The 20,172-nt window shown below is 38.0% G+C and overlaps 1 protein-coding gene across 7 annotated transcripts in view; it reads left to right on the plus strand.

Moving 5' to 3' along the window:
• LACC1 (laccase domain containing 1) overlaps nucleotides 1-20,172 on the plus strand; it is a 141,615-nt gene that overhangs the window by 52,611 nt on the left and 68,832 nt on the right. For 6 of the 7 annotated variants that reach the window (XR_009213242.1, XR_009213238.1, XR_009213243.1 and 3 more), the window contains exons 7-8: nucleotides 2,604-3,030; nucleotides 7,961-8,151. The gene's annotated coding sequence lies outside the window, so the exon portion shown is untranslated. The remainder of the gene's footprint in view (nucleotides 1-2,603; nucleotides 3,031-7,960; nucleotides 8,152-20,172) is intronic. The other variant, XR_009213244.1, reaches the window with a different exon arrangement.

A 20,172-nucleotide genomic window follows, 5' to 3' on the forward strand; every position in this document is an offset into this window, starting at 1 on the left:
GAGCTGCTGAGTCAATAGGAGGTGAATGAATCACTTCTGGGTTTGTTTAGTGGAAGGGCTCTCCCTGATACAGGGAGATTTCTGTTGAAAGAGGGAATTCAGCCTCTTCTGGAAGGTTGGCTCAAGTGGTCTGTGAGGTCTCTTCTATCCTTTGAATTTCACCATTACAAAAATAATGTAATAGCTTTCCACCCTTATACCCTGAAAACAGATTGATTTAACACTATTTAGAGGGTTCTGGTATAGCTAGAGGAGCACAGGCCCCTCTCAGAATTCAGTGTTAGTCATATCTTTGGTAAGAACTGTTTGATAGAGCCCTTTTCCTTCTTTGTGTTGTTCATCTTTTTTTCTCATAAGTATCCCATTCCTGATGGCCAACACATGACAGAATAGTAGTAAATGAATAACTTTCTATGTGTTAGTACACAACACCTTACTCTGTCCTATATTATGTTTCCCTTTGTGCTTGAATTATCTACCCAATTAGAATGTAAACTATGCCTTAAATTTGTATGCTCCCCCATGCAGCTTTAAATATGGAATTATGGAATTCTTACTAAAGATTATATTTATCTGTAGTAATAATTCCATATATAAATTAAACTGAATTGAATTTAGGCAACAGGAAAACAGACCCAACAACTCCACCCTGAAATATTTTAGTGATCTATCAATCAAAGGGATTAAAAGAGATTTTAAAAACCCCATGAACATGGAACCTCAGTATAATCTGGCATACACAAAAGTAGTTTCTGAAATGTGGCAAATCGCCAGTCCTGGCAAATTGGGAAGGTAGGTATGCCAATTACAGAGTGAGAAGTTGAATAGCACCATGGAGAATTTGGAGCAATAACACAGGATGAATGCCTTTGTCCTGATTTAGCGTCAGGTGGTCCTCACCAGAATCTGACAGGCAGATTCCCTGGGATTCAGGGAATATTATAATCCCAGGGAATTCAGTCCATTGTTAATGTTGGTCAGGAATCATACACAGTATGAGTTAAGAAATACCAGACTTCATAAAGCAAGAATGTTTCTATCTCTTTGTGGGCACCTGAAAATTGAATTGTCTGCCAACAGGAAGGAAAGCAGCAACCAGATTCCTCAAGAGAAGGGGAGAGGCTTTGGTTTCTCTTTACTTGCACACTTTTCTGTAGGTAGTAAAACTATCAGCATCAGTCCCTTGGTCTTAACTGCAAAGTATCCCAGAGTATCGATCAGGGAGCTGTTGATCTGCAAATCCTCCATCTTCTCCCAGACTTACTGCATTTGAAGGCCCCCCAAAGGGCAGCATCTTGTTTGAAGCTTAAAATAATTGCTTATCTTTATAGAGGCAGAGAGTCTGAGGGAGAGAATAATGAAATAAAGACTAGTGGAAGCAGAAAAAGAAGGAAGTGTTTTGGATGGGGAGGGGAGAGAGAGCTTGAAGCTTAGGAACAAATTGACCAGTTTGGAGAGTAACCTTTTTCTCAAAAATCCAATTGAAAGTGTTCACAAGTCTGTACATCTAACCATGTTGGCTGGTTTGCAGCAGCAGAGATGATGACAAGACTGTGTGACTCCTGGATGGAGGAAAAACATTCTTGTGGTGTGTCCCAAGAGACCTTCTGCCTTCCAGCTGACAAATCGTCTGTGTTTCAAAAAATTTCTGCTTCCAATCAAGACTGAAACTGAGAAATTTTCCTGACAAGAGTGGAAGTTGTAGCATGCACAGCCTGTTAGATTTGCTTCCTTTGTTTGGTGAGAAATAAAATCACACTCCACCAACAAATTGGAATGCCTAGGATATTCTCTCTCTCTTTCTCACTCCCTCACACATACACCTGCCTCCCCTTTGCCCCACGTGCATGCATGCATGTGCACACATCTACCTTACTACTTTAGAGCCAGGTCTAATAGTGATAGACATAATCTCTATCAGTCTGTCTATCTGTCTATTATCTATCTATCTATCTATCATCTATCTATCTATCTATCTATCTATCTATCTATCTATCTATCTATCATCTATCTATCTATCTATCTATCTATCTATCTATCTATCTATCTATCTATCATCTATCCATTCCTGTCACTGTCTCTGTCTCTGTCTCTTTCCAATAGTTCCTAGATTATGGCTAAATTTCCCCCCACATTTGGTAGGACAAAGACTTTTTACCATTAAGGATTTTTTTTTAATGTGCCTGCTACCAGTCATAAAGGAAATATCAAAAGGTCATTCCAAACAATTTTTTGGACAGAGGTTTACTGCTGAAATAGATGAAATAACTGATAATTTATCACAATAGCTAATTTGAAGGGGATAACTGGCACCTGGAAGTACAGAGTTGCTGTGTTGATAAAAACAAAAGCAGCCGCCTTACTTTGTAATTACAGCTGATGTTAGAGGTTTTTTCTATTGTGAAGTTGTTGCCAAGGCAATAGCTTGGCAATCTTCTACACAAATGCTTTTCACATTAATCTACACAGGCTTCACAGATGTTAATTTTTGTAACACACCTATGCATTCCAGAAGAGCAAAATATGTTTTTTAAAATCTGTTTTATATGGTAGGAAAAGAACATTAGAAAACAAGTTTTTCTGGCCTCCTCTCTCGCTTCCAGGACACACTGACAGTGACCATCATGGATTTTGAAATGGCCTCCAGACCTTAGCCCAGGACTGCGGGGAAAAGAGGGCAGGAAACCCAAAGGGAATCCACACGACAAACCAGATCAAGGACACGGCTAACGGTCAGAGTTGGAAGTTCTGCTGCTGAGACAAGGCGGAAGCCAGGAGGCAGAAACCCAAGAGGAACTAAAGCCAGAAGTCACAGTTAGCAAAAATCAGGGCCAAAGCACAAGACAAGAATCAAAGGAGCGATCACTGTTGAGCAAAACAGTCCAGTGTCAGCATTCAGACACTGCCCTCAATGCAATTTCTGAACACTCTTGGTGCAGCAATGCTTCTTTAACCCCAACTTGAGGCAGCTCATGTAGAAAGCATCCACTATTGCTGGGCTTTGGGAGTGTGATTAATCTTGGAGGCAAGGTGCGTGGTTAAAATTTTCACCCATCTAACACTGTGAAGAGACAGAATAAAGAAAGCCCTTCATACTCATTGGCTCTGGAGTCATAAAGCTTACCAAAGTAGTAACATTGAGGCAGGGACTGGACCAGGGTGGGTGAGTGAGGTGCTTCAAGTACAAAACTTCAGGAGGCATTTACTCTTCAGGTCATATGAATGTGGAGCCACTGAGGCTCAGAGAGGGGAGGGGCCCTTCACACCCCAGGCAGGGCAGCTCTGGACCTGACATCTGGTGCTCTGTGTCTCGTTGATGTTAGGCTATGAGTTCATTTTGAACCAGAGTCTGTGGTGCTCATGGTGTTTCTTGAAAAAGAAAAACAACATTATTAATATTTAGCTACTCCCTGGCATTTACTAATGTAGGATGGATAAAAATAAACTCCCAAACTGGTGAAATAGAAAAATTTTGGTTAACACCAAAGTAAAGGCATTTTTTTTTCATATTCTTTTGCCAGCCAGGAAGTTCTAAATACCTTCCCAAGTGTATTTGCTGCAAAAAGAACAGAGAGGAAATAAATTATTGTGTGACTCCAGCAAACACTTGCCAAATGAATAGACAATGAATTAGAATTGGCAAAAGGGAGAATGGAACTCACATGAACTCAGTCTCCTTTATTTTAGTTTCATTTAGTGGTTAAAGTCATACATTTGTTTATTTTATATACAATTTTTACACCTTTTTACAAAGGCTTTAAAAGGTATCTATATTAAGTCCCACAAACTTTTCCTCTGAAACATCATTTAAATCACTCTGGCTGACTCTGCTCTCAACCAGACAAGATGTTAAGGAAAGACAAGAACAACAACAACAAAATGGTGTGAAACTTTATCCAACCATGGCTTAAAAGGACTTATTGGTTAATTTGGATTTGGGTTGATTGTCAGGATGGCCTTGAAATTCATATTCTAAATTTAAATAGGAATTTCTTCAATTTTCCATTCAAGAAGTGATTCTCTTTCTTTTGTTCCACTAGGCTGTACAGATTGTATTCTCTGTTTCTGAGGCTGTCATCTGTTAGCAGGATTTATAGTTGCTGACAACTTGCTTTAATAATTCACAAGGAATAGAATCTATTTTGTGCTCTCCATTTTCTCAGTCAGTTCAGTGATGCAGACAGATTAAAAACATGCTTTTTGTCAGTGAAATAAATTGAGAGGACACAGAGAAACCTAGGAGGAGTAATACTGACTAAGATACCACTGCGAAATGTTTTCCCACCAGTACACAACTAGATAAAACCAGAAACAGGCCAGGCTCTGTCGTGAACCCTTGAATCTGGCAAGCCTGGTACTGAAGTTAAGCCTGCTCTCTGGGCATACCCCAAACTGTTGAGCTAATTTATATAGGCAGCTGAATGTACTGGCTTTCAAGTTTTAGGGAAGGGAAATCATTTTAAGGACAAAATGAAATTCGAAATTCACACACAATTTATAAGCTGTGGCATTTTCTTTTTGTGAATTATGGTAGTAAAATGTGTAACTAGCACCTATTATGTATTGTTTATATAGTTATCTGATAAAGAAGATGCCTTTATTTCTGAGTAGCATCAGACAGCAGGGCAGGAAAGAGAGGGCTGCCTGGCCATAAATTCTACGCCTCCCTGGGTCATGCTGTTGCTTCATGTTTCTTTAATATTAAATGTAACAAGTTCTGCATCAGGCTCAAATCCCATCTGGCCTCAGCCCAGAAGAGGCCCGGGGCCTGTCAGGCCTTACAGTGTCCTGACTTTGTTGATAGATTCTGCTCATTGAAATTCAGCAGTGGAGGAAGAAGGTGCCTCCTCCTTGCAGCCTGTTCCTCTCCCTAAGCAAACAAGACTGTGGCTCAAAGGCAATGTAGACCATGGTGTCCACAGCCAATTTCAATACTTAGCTCCTTCCTGAAGCCAGTCACCAGACCCACACCACAGGGTGGACACACCCTTCTGGGTAAAGAATGTATTTATTTAGGTTCATGCAGAAGCCAAAGAAGAATGAATAGGGCAGATGAGAAAATCCTATAATGGACCTTGCAAGTGAACTGATAGCTGTTTGGTGAATCGGGCTGACCACTTCAGCTCACCAGTATGCACACATAACGTCCTTTCAGACTTTGGCATTCCTTGAATTTTCAGTTTGATTTTGGCACTAGCTGTTTTCATAGGTATTTTTTCTTATTCTTCACATATTTCATGCTATTATGAAAAGTAAGTGTGTTTTGGCTAGACATCCTAGCAAAAAAAAAAAAAAAAAAGATGGTTTCGAAGGTATTATCTTCAAAAGAATATTACAAATCACTATCTGGAAGTCAGCTGGCATCTGATATATCTTTATTTGTCTACATATGTAAATGTACATAGATATATAGGTGAACAGTTATGGATATAAAATATTAACCAAATTTATATGTGGTTTTCTTTAGGTAACTGCAGATAAAAACTGCAGTTCCACTTGGCTTTTGTAACAAGTTGGCATCTAGTTTTTCATCTAATTGGTAAATGTACATAATTTAAAAATAGCTTAATTTTTTTCTTAGTTTTCTTTAAAATGTGAATTGAAGTTGGAGTAAAATATCACTGGAGACCCAGACGTTTCCTGAAGTTTAATAGAGTAACCCTTTGGTGCTTGGAGCCATAACTTTACCATCTGAACTGCTCCAGAAATTCCAGTCACCAAACTCTGATATTTTTTTCACTCCTTCATCACATTTTAAACTTGTAGTGGACCTAAAAGTGTTTCCAGTTCACCCTTGCAACTTTGCCCCAAGCTGAAGAAAGAATTTACCCCCAAATATGCTTTTATAACAACAGCATTTTTCCAGCCCTTGCCTCACAAAGGTGATGTCTCTTGAAACTATTATGGCTTCAATATGCAATGGATGTGGTCTCGGCTTCACCATAGCAGCTCCTGGGAGCAACCAACTCTCCCAGGTTTATGCCACATAAACACACACCCAAATACTCCAGTTCAATTTATTTTTCCTCATGCCATTACTCCTAAATATGAATTCTTCCAGGGCTGGGCAAACTAATTTCTAAGGCTTTTTTCTTTTATTTTCTTCTCTTTCTTTCTCTCTTTCTTTCTTTCTTTCTCTCTCTCTCTTTCTTTCTTTCTTTCTTTCTTTCTTTCTTTCTTTCTTTCTTTCTTTCTTTCTTTCTTTCTTTCTTTCTTTCCTGCCTGCCTTCCTTTCTCTCTCTCTTTCTTTCTCTCTCTCCCCTCCCTCCCTCCCTCCCACTCTTCCTTCCTTCCTTCCTTCTTTCCTTCCTCCAAATATCTACAATTCTTTTGATGGCATCCAAAAAATGAATGATTTTGAGGTATCTGGTTATGACTTCTATAGACCTTTATATTCTGGCTTTGAACTACAAAAAGACAAACAGGAAGGAAGGAAGAAAGAAGAGAGCAACAAAAAACACCAAAAATCCCTGCAATCTATCAGTGAAATTGTACCCTCAAATAACATTCTATAAATTATCTTTGGTTATTTTGATAGGAGTTATAATCAGTTTTAATTTACTCATTCAAAATTCAACAATATTTGTTGAGAATCTACCTACTACATGCCAAATAGATAAGTTATTAGCCCTCATGGTGTCTAGTTTTACTTAGCGTAGATATTTAATAAATGAGAGAAAAAATTAAGTAAAATAATTTCACATAATGACACATACTTGTAATGAGCTCTACCATAACCTTCCCAGACACCCCTTCAGGTATGATGTTCTTATTTTCCCGGTCACTAGGAATGCTATCTGTAAACAGCCTTCACCTCTCAGACCCTGTGATGGTTAACTTGATGGGTCAACTTGACTGGATTAAAGAATACCTAGACAGCTGGTAAAGCTTTATTTCCGGGTATGTCTGTAGAGTTGTTTCAGGAGGAGATTGGCATTTGAATCAATAGACTGAGGAGGAAGATCTATCCTCACCCAATGTGTGTGGCACCATCCAATCCACTGAAGGCCTGGATAGAACAAAAAGGCAGAGGAAAGCTGAATTTGCTCTTTCTTCTGGAGCAGGGAAACTTGTCTTCTCCTGCCCTTGGACATTAGAACTTCAGGTTCTCTGGTCTTTGAGAGAACCAGCTTCCCTGGTTCTCTAGCTTGCAAATGACCTATCATGAAACTTCTCAGCTTCAATAATCATGTGAGCCAATTTTCATAATAAATCCTCTATCTATCTATCTATCTATCTATCTATCTATCTATCTATCTATCTATCTATCCATCCATCCATCCTATTGACTCTGTTTCCCTGGAGAACCCTGAGTGACATAGTTTTCTTTGGGAATTGCCTTACCTGAAGAGAGTTATCCTGCCAAAGGTCATGTTTCCTACCTATAGGATAGTCATTTCCAATAACTGGACCCCCTTAACCCAGCTCAGGACAACTCTGAAGGTTGATTCCATCTTTTGGTAGGATTAGCTCTGGTCCTTGTTGGGACCACATCACAACCCTACTTCTCCCTCTGCCTAATAATCCTGTTTCTATCCTTTCCATCAGTGAGGACCAAGAGGACTCCCTAACAAACTTTCTACTTATTAATCTTTACCTCAGTCTACTTCTTGGGAGTCCTGACCTGCAGCAGTTAGTACTAGCAGAATATCAAGGAAACAGACACTGATTTAGCATTTAGGGGCTGGATGACCTGCTGCCTAGCTAGGAGTAAAGACACCATCACTGGTGGTAGAGATTCGTACTATGCATGAGCCCAACAGAAATCAGCATGGCCAGCAGCAGGGACCAATGCCGAGTCTCCAGTACAGCACCAACCCTCCAGGATGCCAACCAGTCACTTGGTGGCAAGTTAAACATATTAGACATTTTCCACCCTGGAAAGAGTAGTGGCTTATTTTGATAGAAATAGAAATATACTTGGGGAATATATGTAAAAGTTTGTCTTTCCTTTCCACAGAGCTTCAACCAGCACTACTACTTGAGGACCTATGCAGTGTTTGTCTGTGAGCATGGAATGACTGATACTGGCATCAGAGTTAGGAACCCACTTTCAAGGAAAAGGGATGCAATAGTGGGCACATGACTAAGAAGTCCACCAATCCTCTCATATACGGCACCACCAGAAGCTGCTGGATTAGCAGAGCAAAGGTATGTTCAAAGAACAGCTGAAGCAGGAGCTTTGAGATTATACTTTGTGGGGATGGGTGTCATTATCTAGGGTGCGGTGCTTACTAGTAATCAATGAATTTTATGTAGTGCTACATCCCCACTAGATAGAATACATGGGTCCTGGAATTAAGGGGCAGAGGCATGAATGGTCCTTCATCTCTCCCAGTTACCTGCTTGCGGGATGTATCTTCCTTTCCTGGCATCTCTGGGTTCTGTGGGTTTAGTGGTCCTGGTTCCCAGAGAGGAAATGCTTTCACCAGAGGACACAGCAGGAATCTTACGAAACTATAAGCTGAAGCTGACTCTTGGGCACTTTGAGATCTTTGTGCTAAGGGACCGACAGGCAGGAAGGGGATGCTTCCTGGCATCATTAGGACATTGGGCTACTATTATACAATGGAGACAGGGAAGAATATGTATGGCACCAACATTATCGATTTAGGTGCCTCTTGTTATTCCTTTGCCCAAGTTTGACAATAGTAGACAAGTGCAAAAGCCATAATCAGAGAAGGACACGGTGACTGAGAGCTCAGACCCCACAGGATAAGCGTCTGGTTCATGTTACCAGGCAAGACAAATAAACCCGTGGAGTTTCTAGGTGAGTTTAGGGAGCATATAGAATGGAGAGTAGAGGAGGGAGAATGTGATCCCAAGACTGACTGCAGTGGCTAGAGATGTATTTTATTCCACTGAACCTCAATAAGTTTCATTGAGAATCAGATGCCCCAGCATCCTAACTAAGCTGCCTCCAGAATTTATACAAAGCAGTGGATTCAAAGGGTGGACTCTGGTGAGATGCTGCCCATATTCCTATTCAGTATCAAAAATCTTACTCCTCAAGAGGTTGAGAGTGTTGCAAACAGACAGTTTTAGCTTTCAGGCGTCTTTGGAAATTGTCTCAACTTAAGAGCTGCTGTGCCTTCTTGGGGCAGCTAGCATTCAATGTTGGGAGTATAAAGACTTGTCTCCTCATTTTGAAACTTGGTATATTCTAAAAAGCCATTCTAGCTTCAGAACTCCCTGTGGAGCTGGCTGAGGTCTTTGTTGAGACTGCAGTTGTAGCCTAATTTCTCCCTTCTCCCAGCATTCTTATTTTCCGTCCCTTTTTCAGGTGTTGATCAAGAGCACCTCTAATAACTTCTTCCATGCAAAACCACTACTCACTCTCTGGTTCCCTGGGCATCCACCTGCAACAGTACTATAAAAATATATAAAATAGCAAAATGAAATAGAAGATCAGATACAAGGCGAGGCTACTCTAGTTATGATGATCAGATAAGTCTCCTCTAAGGAGCTGAGATGTGAATGATGAGAAAGATCACAGAAAGATCTGGGGGAGTAGCATGTACCATTCCAGACAGAAATATGAAGGCCCTGAGGTGACAATGAGCTTAACATGTTCCAGAAAAAGAAAGGTCAGTGTAACTCAGGCATGACAAATGAGAATGAGGCTGATGGAAACAGTGGCCAGATCATGGAATTTGAACTTTATTCTAAATGCAATAAGGAGTTACTAGAAGTAATTAAATATACCACTTTGACTTACAGGAGTACTAAATGACTTACAGGAGTTTGAAGAGTAAAATAAGAGACAATCATTATAGTTATTATATATATTGTTATGAGACTATATAATAGTTTCACCCCAGGAAAGAGATGGGTGGTGATGGCGACAGGTGGTTGACTTTTGGTATTTATTTTGGAGGTGAATCCAAAAGGATTTGTGATGCATTACAATGTAGGACAATGAAAAGAGAATAATTAAAGATGACCCCTAGGTTAGGCCTGAGCAAGGAGCAGTACCACTAGTAGGGAAAGAAAAGAGGAGCATAGTTGGAAGCAGAGGATCTAAAGCTACCGAAGGACAGGGTACAAAGTTTCCAGAGAAAAAGAACAGATTAGAGAGCTAGATTACCTTTTTAATTAGGTGGTGAATTCAACTTTTTTAACCCCTTCAGTCTCTCTTTGTCTCAGTTTCTCTGCTTTCCATTCTTTCCTAGGCCACAATGAGATCTGATAGACCTTAATATCTATAATTATAAGCTGGTTTACATTTCTCAGAGATTCTGCATTTTCAGCAGTCTCTCAGATAACAATGAGGCTGTGGTCTGAGGACATTTTATGTAGCAAGGTTCCAGTGAAAAGAACATCACTGGGTCAGATAGACCTGACTTTGAATTGCTTCCCAGCCAATTATTAGTTGAGTAATATTGGAGAAGTTTAAATCTTCTCTGAGTTTAATTTCTTGTAAAAGTAGGAATAATATACCTGCCTCATAAAGTTACCAGGAGAATTAAATGATGTCATGTCTCTAAAGCATAAAGCAAATAACCCAGCTTCTTACTCACAATGGGGCTAACTAATTTAGTCTCCCTCCTTCCCGCTCTCAAACAGACTATATGTTTACAGATTATATTAGAATCTTAAAAAATCATTGCAAGACCTTAGGCATCCAGAGAATTAACATGTACAGTTTTGACTATTACCAGGTAATTCCAATGGTCCACATAATGTAACAGTTTGAATTTTGCCAAGGTGCACATTGAAATCCTAAATACTGAGAAGAGGCTGGTTTGAAGGAGTGAGTAATTTATCAGGGGTATAGCCTATCCAGTGACAAGCATCCTCATCTCAGCCTGACTTCATGGTTCTTAGCTCATCTTTCCATCTGCATGCCTTTTGTGAAACAAGAAAACCTCTGTATCTTACGGAAAATGTCTCTGCTAAACAAAGGAACAAACAGAAAAACAAAAACTAAACTAAAACCAATTAGCAAATTGTGTTGGCATAGAAGTGAAGAAAAAGTTAAAAAAAAAAACAAAGAAACAGATGATATACAGAAAAACAGGAGTTTGGGATAAATTATGGAGTGGGAATGCCACATTGGCAGTGGCTTGGATCCGTGCTATGAATCCTTTTACCACGTGCTCTATAAGGAAATAAAGAAAGCTAATTCACAAACGGTTTCAATAAGTTTTCCAGACAGAATTTGTATTATTAGCCTTATAAATGAGTCTAGCCCTCTATTTATAGAATTCTAAAGGTCTTAAGGGGTTAATTAAAAGTTTTTAGTAATACTTGACTGAACTTTATGGGAGAAATTCTGTGCTATAATGGTATCTGTGGTTTGGGGAATTTGTACATGTCTCAGGGTGTATCTCTTAAGAATTTCAGGGTCTCTTGTAATTATTTTTAATACTACCACATTGTTCTTGTTGTATAGCAAATTGCAAAATGCAAATTATTAAACCATCATGGCAGTAATCACATTGTAAAGAAATAACTTGCATATTTAATTTCCAGCTTTACAATGAGGCTATAGCATTTGCCAGTAAATATTCAATACCATTGTACACAAGCACCATACTACAAAGTACTTGGACAAATAAGACTCACCTGAGGAATGGAAAATACTGGCTCTATGATGGAAATGTAGCCTTGAGACTTGGGAGGGTAAATTATCTTGGGGCAATAGCAATGTTCCTATGACTGGCAGAAGGTCATAATACTGGTGCATTTAAACAGCGGTTAGTCCCCCAGTAGTCATCTAGAGAGACAAGAGAGAGAAATCACTTATTTTGATACTAAAAGCACAGAGCTAGCTCTAAAGTATCTGACATATCCTAGTCCTGATCAGCAAATCTCAGCACTTTTGCTTGGTGTGAAGTCATTTAATTTTGACTGGATACTCCCTGTAGTAGGTAAGGCTAACACATCCAACGATAAATGTATTTCCACAAAAAATGATTTTTATACTCTCATTCATGAAACACGCAGTCTCATTTTCCTAAGGCTCCAAGCACTGTCAACACCGTGTTCCTTTCATTTGAACTCTGAAGTCCTTGTAGGAATAATGATCTCACATTCCTTTGTTGTTTGAAGAGTATGAATTCCGTGGACAATCCTCAGATGAATTAGTTAGATGAAATCTGGTATTTTCTGGGGCAGGTTAAGGGGAGTGAACCACAGGATTGATAAAATTCAACCGGACGCCAGTTTCTTTGTATTATTTTCTGGCACCCTTATTTAAAATGCAAATACCCAGAGAGGGTAATACATTAAAGAGCATTAAGGAGTAAATACATGGGTGGTGAGGAAGAGAACCCAGTGTCTTCAACAAAATTCCATAGGAAGAGTCCCTATCTTTTACTTGGTTTAATGAGATTTGAAATGAGATAAGTTCGAATATGAGACTTGCTACTCTTTAGCTCCTTGCAGCAATTACTTAACCTCCCACAGTCTGTTTCCTATGAAAGTAAAACAGTGGTAATAGTTACAGCATAGTAGCATTGAAGGGAGGAATTGATTAGATGACATATGCAAAAGACACAGAAGAGAGCTTGGCAGATGGGAAAAATTTAACAAAAGTTTATTTTTCTCTTTTGATTAAAAGTACTTGAATATCACATTACATTTTCCCTCCCCACTTCACTAGGGCAACACCAGTGGATAGGCACCCCCACTAAGGAGACCAGGAAATCTCCCCTAATAGGACTTCCAAGTGAATTATTGAACAGTGAAGTTATTTAAAAGTTATTGAATTATAGAAAAGATTTTCAAGAATCAGTGGTATTCTGTGGAAGTTATTAGGTGTAAGATAGGGACTCTTCCTATGGAATTTTGTTGAAGACATTGGGTTCTCTTTCTCACCACCCATATATTACTATCATTATTGAGATGGAGACTTGCTCTGTAGTCACCCAGGCTGGAATGCAGTGGCACGATCTCAGTTCACTACAACCTCTGCCTCCTGGGTTCAAGCGATTCTCCAGCCTCAGCCTCCCAGGTAGCTGGAGTTTTGGGTGTGCACCACCATGCCTAGCTAATTTTTGTATATTTTTAGTAGAGATGGGGTTTCACCATGTTGGCTAGGCTGATCTTGAACTCCTGACCTCAGGTGATCCACCCACCTTGGCCTCCCAAAGTGTTGGGATTACAGGCGTGAGCCACCTTGCCCATCCATATTATTTACTTCATTCAGATTTGTTATACCAAGTAATTCAGAGGTTTCTTCAAGAGAAGAAATGTAGAGGATAAAATGTTAATACCTAAACAATTATCAGACTCATTATTGAGCAGGACTGGAGTAGCAACAGAAGGAAATCTATTTCTAATGTCCTATTCTGAAGAAGTATCTCATTTCTTTATATTTAGAATGCTTAAAAAGTTATTCTATCACAAAGGAAAACATAGTCCTACCATATGATTTACCAATTGTATTCCCAGGTATCTGCTAAAATGAATAGAAAACTTATTTTCACACAAAAACCTGCACACAAATGTTTATAGTGGCCGAAGGGGATCAGACTATGTCAGCCCAAAATATGCCACTTTGGCATAAGTATTATTTTGGGCTCAAGGCAATTATATGAGGAATTCTCTGACATCTCTCTTTCTGCCTAAAGCATGGCATAAATTTCCCTTTGTGAAGGCATCCTCCCTCTGCTCTCCCATGCCAGGAGGCGGTAAACAACTCTCATCACAAGAGACAGAAAGCTGGCATGAGATGTGTCTGCATAAGCAAACCTTACTAAAATAACACTTATCTTCCATTAGTTTCCCCCATATATTTACCTTTCTGTAATTGAATGTCCCTAGAAACTCAAATTGCTTTCCTTTGTTTTGTCACTTCTCCACACTTTATCACCCTTTGTTAAAGTGGTATATAAGTACTGGGTCTAACCACCTCTTTGGGTTTTCACTTATTTTGGGTGAAGCTCCTTTGTGCATGCAAAGTGAACCATATCTCCTATTAATCAGTCCTTCATTCATTTAATTTGCAAGCCTCTTTCATTGAACCTAAGAAGGCAAAGAAAACTTTTTTCTCCTACTCTACGTAGCTTTATTCATAATTACCCAAACTGAAGGCAACCAATGTGTTGTTCAATGGGGAAATGGATAAACAAACAATGGCATATTCATGTAATAAGCTATCATTCAATGATAAAAATAAATCAGCTATCAAGTCTCAAAAAGACATGAAGGAAACCTAGATCATATTGCAAGTAAAATAAACCAATCTAAAAGGCTATATACTATATGATTCCAACTATATGACATTCTGGAAAAGACAAAATTATAGAGAGTAAAAAGATCAGAGGTTGTCGTGGGTTTGATGGGGGATGGAGAAGGGGAGAGGAGGGATTTTTAGGGGATTTTTAGGGCAGGGACACTATTTTGTATAAAATTGTAATGGTAGATAGATGATATCATGCATTTGTCAAAAGTCAAAGAACTGTACAACACAAATAGTGAATCTCAAACTATAGACTTTAGTTGACAATAATGTATTAATATTGCTTCATTAATTGTACCACACAAATGCAAGATGTTAATAATCAGAAAACTGGGAATAAGGGAGGGTAGGTTGGAGAGAGGGTATATGGAAACTCTCTGTACTTTCTGCTTAATTTTTTTGTAAATCTAAACTGCTCTGAAAAAAATCTATTAATTAAAAAGTCATTTAAGGATATGTCATTCTTTATATGTCTTATTAAAATACAACAGATATAGGTAGAGAGAAAAGAAAGAATAAGAAAAGTGTAAAGCAAAGGGAGAGGCAGAAACATATAAGAATTATAAGATAAAGAAAATGAATTTGTGCCACCAGAGAAAAAAATAAGAAATTTAGAGAACCATCTTTTCTTTCTTTTTTTTCTCTTTTCTTCCTTTGCTCCTTTTTAGGGAATTGGAGTAGGAATGGGGATTTTAGCAAACTTAGAATGTGCAATAAGTTGATAGCATTGGAATTTTTAAAATAGTTTGTGCGCTTTTCCTGAGAGCGTGCATTTTACTTATTGCTGATGGAAGGCTAGAGTGTCTGGCATGGTATATACTTATGAGATGATTAAGCAAAAGATGGTTTCTGGCAGGGGCTTTGCGAAGAGGTATAATGTGACACTAGAAAAATCATGGGGCTGAACAATTGGGAACCTGCTCTCAGTTTGAAATCCAAGAATAAACAGGCCTTACTAGGAGTACTGGAAATCAAAGGTAATGGTGATATGAGGCCTAGAGTAAGGCGAAGGGGCATAAAGTAGATGACGATATGTCCCCCAAATGAACTTTTCTTTTATATAGAGGTATAACATATATATAGGAGAGTGCATGAATCTTAATTGTACAGCTTGTTGAATTTTTATTTATGCATAGACCCGTGGATCCGCAAACCAGTTCAAGATACAAAATATTTCCAGTACCTTAGAAGCCTTCCTTTTGCTCCTTCCCAGTCAATATCCCTGTCCTTAGAGGCAATCATTCTGATTTGTCACTAAATGTAAGTTTTGCCTGTAAATCTCATATAAATGGAATTGCACTATATGCACAACATTTGCGTCCAGCTTTTTTTACCCAACATATATCCGTGAGAGTCTATATTGTTTCATGTAATAACAGTGGATTTTTAAAATTGGTATTCATATATTTTATTGTATGAAATACCATAGTTTATCCATTTTATTGCTGATAATCATTTGGGTTGTTTCCAGTATTTTTGCTTTAATGAATAAATTTGCTATGAACATTCTTTTATATGTCCTTTGGTGGTTACACACATCTATTTCTCTTGTGTCTTTACCAAGAAGTGGACATGCTGTGTCACAGGATAGGCACATAGATGTTGCCAAACATTTTTCCAAAGCAGTTTTACAATTTAAATTTTATAGCAACATATGAGGATTCCAGTTGCTCCATATCTTCAGCAACTTTTGCTAGTACTTGTCTTTTAAATTTAGTCATTACAGTGAGTGTAGAGTAGTAACCATTCTGGTTTTAGTTTGTATTTGCCCAATGGGTAATAAAATTGTGCATTTTTCCTGTATAATTATTGTTCATTTGGATATCCACTTTTGCAAAGTTCTTACTCAAGTCTTTTGCCAATTATTCAACTTGGATTTACTTCTTATTATTAATTTGTAGGAGTTCTTCATATATTCTAAATATAAGCCCTTTGTCAGATATTGCAACTATCTTTCTTTTCAGTCTGTGGCTTGCCTTTTCACCCTCTTATGTATCTTTTCATTAATAGAAGTTCTTAATTTTTATGAAATTTAATTTATTAATTTTTTGTTTTAAAAATAGTGCTTTTCTTACACTGCTTGGGTCTTATTCCAAGTTTTTAAACATATTACTCTCTTTTCTGTTTCTCAGCAACATTTATTGAAAATTCCAGTCTTTTCTCCCTAAATGAAGTGATGTTTTTGTTGTCTATCAGATGACTGTATATAACTGGGTCCTTTTCTCCATTCTACTTCATCTTATGCCATATTTATCTATCTTAATGCCAGTATCACACTGACTCAATTACAAAGCTTTATAAAAGCATTTGTAGCTTATTTTGGTGATTTTAGATAGTTTGCATTATCATATACATTTTACAATCAGTTCTAAGTAAACTCTTCTTTACAATTTTGTACCACTAAGTTGTAACTAGCACACTCTCTAATTTTTTATATATATTTTTTGGTCAAAGTTACATATGTACATAATTTAAATAATCAAATAGCACTATAAACCTTTAAATGAAAAAAGTAGTCCTTTACTCCTAAACCTCATTTCAAGAAGCAACCTTTTCAAGTCTTTTAGCATTCTTCTGGTATTTAATTTAATATTTCTCAATGATATAATTTTATTTCTTGATTTTCAGCTTTAGATGTTGTCTACTGTGGAGCATAATTCAGTTCTCTTACATTTTCTCAACATAGATCACTTTTGTTAGGTCAATATTTGTTGGTTATATTATTATTATTATTTCCGTGTAAATATTCTTCCCAGCATTCTTCTTCTTCTTTTTTTTTTTTTTTTGAGATGGAGTTTTGCTTTTATTGCCCAAGCTGGAGTGCAATGGCTCGATCTCAGCTCACTGCAACCTCCACCTCCCGGGTACAAGCGATTCTCCTGGCTCAGCCTCCCAAGTAACTGGGATTACAGCTGTGTGCCACCATGCCCGGCTGATTTTGTATTTTTAGTAGAGATGGGGTTTCACCATATTGGTCAGGCTGGTCTCGAACTCCTGACCTCAAGTGATCCACCTACCTCGGCCTCCAAAAGTGCTGGGACTACAGGCATGAGCCACTGCACTCAGCCTTCACAGCAGTCTTCTATACTTTTTTGTTTTCCCTAGAGATAATAATCACCTCCTTGCCCCCATTCATTTTGTTTTATATAATTTACTACCATTAATTCATTCTTGAGCTCTCCCAAAAATGTTTCCTTTGAATATATTAAATTACATCAGGAAACCTATCACATTTTTTTTTTTCTTGAAAATATCTCTCTCGTACCCCTCTATTCCCCCTCAAGTCTGGACTGACTGATCTGTAGGTCTACAGTGAGAGTTAGATTTTGCCAAAGAATCTGCCTTCATGTGTTAATTTATTTGTGCTGCTATAACAGAATACCACAGACTGGGTAATTTATAAGCAATAGAAATTTATTTCTCACAGTTATGGAAGCTAGGAAGTCCAAGATCAAGGCATCGGCAGGTTTTGTGTCTGGTGAGAGCTTCTCTCTGCTTCCAAGATGGTGCCTGTTGCTGCATTCTCTGGAGGGGAGGAATGTTGTGTCCTTACCTCATGGAAGGGCAAAAGAGGGAACTCACTCTCTTCAGCCCTTTCATACAGGCCCTAATCCCATCCAGGAAGGCTCTGCCCTCATGACATAATCACCTCGTAAAGGCCACACCTCTTAATACTATCACATTGGCAATTAAGTTTCAATACACAAATCTGGGGGGACATATTCAGACCATAGCATTTTATTACCATTTTTGGGATTCCCTTCTCTTCTTGTGTGGGACTCCTTAATTCCAGCATCCCACATCTTCCTCTTTTTTGATTTCACCCTTTGTTTTGATGGAGCACATTTTGTAGTAGCTTCCTAGGAAAGAGTTTATAGGAGATAAGTGTTTTGAGAACTTGCTGCCTTTGTTTTAGTCTTGTAATTAATTGATCATTTGACTAGGTGGTGAAGTGGAAAGTTATTTCTCTTTCTGGATTTTGAAGGCATTTTTCCATTATCTTCTAGCTCCTGATAATACACTTGTTATTTTGCAGTTATAATAACATAATGCAATCAATGTTAGTTTGATTCCTGATCCTTGTCTGTTTTTTACTCCCAAGAAGGTTTTAGAAATTCTTCTAAACTAATATGGATCTTTGCTCATGCATTGTTCTGAGCATTTTGTGGATCCTTCAGTGTTTTTTAGTCCTGATACATTTTCAAATTTTTTTTTAATAATTTCTATCTCCCTGGGTTTTTTTTTATCTCTCTGAGGATTCCATTAAAATGATGTTGAACCTCTAAATCAATTAAATTTTTAAATCTTTCTATTTTCTATCTCTTGAACTATCAGACTTTCTATTTGATTTACTAAACTTTATCTTCCATTCCTTCTATTAAAATGTTCATTTTTGCTTTTGTTCCCTTGATTTCCAAGAGTTTGTTTTTGTTCACAAAATATTGCTTTTCTTATAGTCTCCTGTTCTTTATGGATGCTAATTCTTTTTTATTTCCCTGAGAATTATGAGGATTAGTTATGTTTTGATTGATGCTTTCTTAGTGTTTTACTCAATGCCTTTTTCCTTAAATTTCTTTTTTTTTCTTTTTTGTTTGTTTTGATTTGCTTTATGTCTTCTATACCATAGGTCTTTCTCATATTGTTATTATTGGCTGTGTGCTTATTTATGGTTAAGGTACAAAAGCAGGCTGCTTATAACCTCTGAATGAATATGGATGGGACTTGTTGAGAAGTGAAGTTTCACTCTAACATAATATCTAGCTGAGGTATTTTCTTAGAGGAAACCCAGCTTTAATATCTGCAGACCTTTTTGCTGGGCCAGTTTCCCTGGATATGAATCCTCTTGTTTCATTCCTGAGGGTTATGACTTCCTGCCAGCATTTCTAGGGCTGAGTGGCAAAGGGGGCTGTGGTGGGGGTGGGGAGGGCTCACCTTTCAGAAGTTTCACATTTGGCATGTTCTCCCTATTATCAGTATAGTTCTTCTGTACTACGTGTAGTGAGATGAAGCTAGAGTTTCTCTGGTTCAGTCTTTCCAGGAAATGAATATAACTTTTGTTTTCTTTCAAGCGGGGAAAATAGGTAGTTCTTTGCCTGAGCAGGCTGCGGAAAGAGATCTTTGGGGATAATTGTTTCTTATACGAATTTTCAACGAAATTTCTGGCTTCTAGCCTCACTTGAGACCCTCACTTTCAGAGGTAGTTGATCCCCCAAATACTAAGGCTTTTTGTGGCTTTGTAATATGCATCTACTTATTTCTGGACTTACCTTAGAGGTTTCCCCACTCCATAGCTCTTCCAGGACTTTTCTAGTTTCCCAAGTTAGCAATCTCTCACGCATCTGATTTCTGATTTTCAACTTTTTATAGTCATTTATATTCCTCTTTTCTTTGTACTTGTGGATTTATATATTTTAATATCTTTACTGCTTTCCCTATGAGATTTCTGGAGAAAAAATAGTAAATACTTGTGTTCAATCTGCATTTTAACTGGAAGCTAGTTTTTCAATATTTAAGAATTTAAAATCAGCTCTTGCCCGAAAATAGAGTGACCAGCTCTTGATAAAATGTCTTTGAAACAGAAATAAGAATTGCCACTTTTTCTGTTGTTGTTCTAATGGCTGATTGACAAGAAAAGTGCCCCTTGTTAGCATGTTCTTTTCAGGAATGTAATAGAAAAAAATGGGAGCCAAGAAATGAATCATGGCCAAGGAGACATTTTGGGATTGGCTTTCTGGTCATATTTAGAATCAAAGCTGGGCACAATGGCTCGTGCCTGTAGTCCCAGCTACTTGGGAGGCTGGGGCAGAAGGATGCAGAAGGATTGTGTGAACCTGGGAGTTTGAGGCTGCAGAGAGCTGTGATCATGCCACTGCACTCCAATCTGGACGACAGAATGAGCTCCTGTCTAAAAAAATTAATTTTTTAAAGAAATAGAATAAAATCCCCATGAAGAGATGGCAATATTATAATATGAAACTGCTATT

The sequence above is a fragment of the Hylobates moloch genome, unplaced genomic scaffold, assembly GCF_009828535.3.
Source record: "Hylobates moloch isolate HMO894 unplaced genomic scaffold, HMol_V3 SCAFFOLD_4, whole genome shotgun sequence".
Classification (NCBI taxonomy): Eukaryota; Metazoa; Chordata; class Mammalia; order Primates; family Hylobatidae; genus Hylobates; species Hylobates moloch.